At 38.1% G+C, this 3,910-nt stretch overlaps 1 protein-coding gene across 2 annotated transcripts in view; it reads left to right on the plus strand.

Annotated features, from left to right (window-relative positions):
- LOC108752364 (LIM domain only protein 3-like) overlaps positions 1–3,910 on the plus strand; it is a 117,425-nt gene that overhangs the window by 37,745 nt on the left and 75,770 nt on the right. The window contains exon 2 of one of the 2 annotated variants that reach the window (XM_018493164.1): positions 1,061–1,181. The exons of the other annotated variant lie outside the window; for it this stretch is intronic. The gene's annotated coding sequence lies outside the window, so the exon portion shown is untranslated. The remainder of the gene's footprint in view (positions 1–1,060; positions 1,182–3,910) is intronic. 2 annotated transcript variants of the gene reach the window in all.

A 3,910-nucleotide genomic window follows, 5' to 3' on the forward strand; every position in this document is an offset into this window, starting at 1 on the left:
AGCGTTCATCGAGGTATCGGTGACCGCGTTGATACATACATAAATTATGCTTTCGTATGTATCCGATGCAACATTTAAATGCACGACGAGCAAATTTAGATTTCCTCCCCGGGAACCTCCGGACATAACCGAGATCTCGATTTAGACCGACCTAACGAGGCGGTGATTTGAATAATTGAACGAATCCTAAACCTCATGTCCGGCTATTACGGACGTTGAATATTAAAGCAATCGTTCCCGTTCCGCTACCGCTCGCCGGCGGCGATTCCGATTCCCGAGAAATAAAAGATTCTGAGCCCTTTACTTGCTCAGACCGCAGCTCCGAAGTAAATGGAGTCTGGAAGCCGTACCTACTTCTTACGTTCAAAAGGTGATCAACAACTTGATCAGCCAATTTCAATTTTTTTATTATCAATCTATCGGGACGCAGCTAAAAAAATTAAGATTTTTTTTTTATCGATATATGTTAGATTAGAAAAACACCTTGTAATATCAACCAAATTAATTAATTTTATACACATATATACAGCTAAATAAGTAAAATATTTATTTATTAATAAAAGCAATTAATAAACTCAAACAATAACCTACCTATTATTGCAAGTTAATCATCGGTTAGCTAACTGGAAGTTTGAATGATGTTTTAAACATAATTCAGAGAATGTACTTTTATATGTTTAATACTTTTACGAATATTTTGTCACAAGATATTTACAAAAATTCAATAGAAAAACGTTAATGTTCATTCCTACTAATGTAGATTGATTTTAATCTCGATTTAATTTATTTCTTATCATTTTCTAGTTCTAAGAAAAAAATAAAAAATTTGTTTAATTTAGAAAAGAAGTAAATTGAGAAAATTAAATTAGGAGAAATGGATATAAGAAATGCAATTATATATATTTCATATATATTTGCGCTTCATATTTTGTCCTCTGGCAATAAATAAATTAAAAACTGCAAACTTTCACCCAACACATTAATGTCAATATTATTACATGCATAAGCCATTACCGAGAAAACTTGATATTAATATGTTCGTTTTGTACCTTCATTGCAGATTAAACCTTGCCAGAAGGAAGATTTTTATAGCGCATTTAGCTAATGGAATCGATAATTATCAGACGACGCTATTGAATTATCCTGCCATTACTTGGGGAAGATAATTAAGCAACGCTTCGGTAAGCAGTACGACAGTGAAAACATATTAGGTATTCTTCTCCGCAAATTTCCTTCTCTCACGGGACCGACGTAACTTCCGCTTCAATCGTCGCATTAATCTTATTAAAGATTCTCACGAGTCAGTGTCTAATTGAGATACGATGGTTAAAATACATGATCTATTTTATGTCATTCTATTTGAAAGGATTGACGTGCTTTATCCTTTACAGGATGAGAAAGCCACTGTAGTGCCATCGATACAGTGTCATAGTTCAGAAATATTACGAAATAATGAAAAAAGTATAGTACTAAAAAAAAATTGTCAAAAGTTAGCAATTGATTTTAAGTTCGTCTTTATTTCTTTCGATGAAGAATGTATGTATTTAAGTTAAACATACCTATATATTTAATTTAAAATATACATATATTCTCCAAAAACGAAAGAAATAAAGACAAACTAAATTAATTTAGTCAAATGAACAATTTCTTTTCCTCGGTGAATCAATATATATCATTATATTCAAGAAAAACTAAAGGGTTTTCTACAATAAGTCATATATGTCACCACTCACATATCACACTAATAAATCAAAATTAGAAGTCATAAAAATCTTAAAAACTTGCATTCAGAATAATATTTATGTTAGATCATTAATTGCACAGTATTTCAGTCAATCAAAGGGATGACAATTCTTAAAGCAAGCAACAAGGCACAGTGATTAGTTATGACTATTAGTCATAACGTAATCTAAATTTTAAATCGTAAGAATAAAATTCGGCCATCTCCACGCAGTCGTTGATTACTATTGTAACTCCTATATATATTACTAATGATTTATTATAAAAAGTCTACAAGAAAAGCAGATTCCCATCTCTAAAAGGTTAAGGCGACCCTCAGACTTCTCTAATCTCGGAATAATCATAAACCATCATACTCACCTTTCACAACGAATAGCGGGGCGGATATTCTTCGACACCTAATGACACCCGAGCAGCAAACACAACGAAAGCGCGCGCATTTACTCGACTCGAGAGATAGAGGGCTATATAATATAAGGGTTATTAAGTGGCCGCGCATTCACTTAATCCCGCGGTGAATATCGCTGGGTATCTCCACGCCGATCAATCACCACCAACCACGGAGGGGGTGGAAGTTGCATTATATAGAGGGTGTATCGTCGAAGCCGAGGCGAAAGAGCCTCTGGACCCGAGTGCGGGTAGGGCAAGGCAACGTCCGGGTTTGGCTTGGTTCTCACTTCCCCATAAATACGTTCGCACGAGCGAGCGAGCGAGCGGGAGCGCGGTCGCCATATATCATTTCGTTATCATCGACTCTTTATATGCGGTCGCGCTCCATTTTCTGTCTGTTTGCCCCGTTAAACGCCAGCCGCCCGGTTTGATTCAGTGAAACCATTAGCCGGATTTCGACCGCCGCCATCGCCGCCGCCGCCGCCGCCGCATTTTCCGTCCTCGCCTATCGCTCGGGCTATCTCGGCGTATCATCCGCGAATGACTGCCACCATTATCGGTACGTACCGGCGTGAAAGATAACGCCCGGATAGGCCAACAGCAAAAATATCCCCGGAGCTGAATGGTCTGCGTCCGTGCCGCTCCGAGATAAGCAAGATCGCGAATCGAGCTTTGCACCGTCGGGAGATGGACGCAAGCTAATGGTCTTTTAGCAGCTCTGTGGAACTAATGATCCCCCAACGGGCAGATGCGACCTAATAGGATTCAGTTGGTAGACTGTGGAAGATTCGTACAGAGTAAACTTGGAAATCAGTCTCTTGAGGAAGCATCATAATTCAAGCGAGGGTCGTCCACGTCTCAGATTTTTCTCCGATTTCGCCTATTTTTTGTCTATTAACTCTTACGCGTGATTTCATACTATAAATAATCAAAAATAATTTTAACAGTTACATATTAAAGGTTACTTTGCAATAGATATAGAACGTAAATAGTTATTAAAATAATTTTTTGTAACCTAAATCGGCATTTGCTTCGAAATTTTCTTAAATAATATTCGCAGGTCCAACAAATTTTCAAGTTTGCATTAACATATCTTTGCTTAAAGTTAAGACGTAATTGAACAATTTTTCTTTTCATTTTGAAGGTAAAAATCTGAGGAATAAGATTATGTAGCTTCAAAAATTATGTATAGCAAAAAACATTTATTATAAACAATTTTTTACAACATAGTTAAGAAAATATCCGAGTCCAAAATTAAGGAGTTAAACACTTATTGAAAAAACAGCGCCCTAGTTTAAAGATTAAACGTATTCAACGCGTGGGCGCGTTGCCGCTTGCAGACAGATCTTTACCATTCTCCCCGTTTTTTGCAACACACTAAATCTCCGGGTGCATATGCGAGCGAATCGCGCTGGTGAACCGACGCCATCTTGCTGGGATAGCATGGAGTGGTGCCTGGTGAGGCGGAAACAACTGATAGTGACGTCACCGATCGACGCTTACGGTCGTTCGAGGACGGTAAGCGCCGATATTATCCATTGTACTACGAATACTCGCGATAAGCCGCACGATAATAGAATTTACGCGACGAATTCGCAGCCCCGTTCCCGCTGACGGTAGGATATTGGAGTTACAACCGTAACGCTTGTCGAAGCCATTAGCGCGTCTCCAAAGGAGATGCGATCGATCATAGATCGAGAGGGAACTTCAAGATACGTCAGGTTATACCACAAATACTCGTTACATCTACGACGTTACATCTCATCGATCGCCACTATTA

The sequence above is a fragment of the Trachymyrmex septentrionalis genome, unplaced genomic scaffold (assembly GCF_001594115.1).
Source record: "Trachymyrmex septentrionalis isolate Tsep2-gDNA-1 unplaced genomic scaffold, Tsep1.0 scaffold6, whole genome shotgun sequence".
Classification (NCBI taxonomy): domain Eukaryota; kingdom Metazoa; phylum Arthropoda; class Insecta; order Hymenoptera; family Formicidae; genus Trachymyrmex; species Trachymyrmex septentrionalis.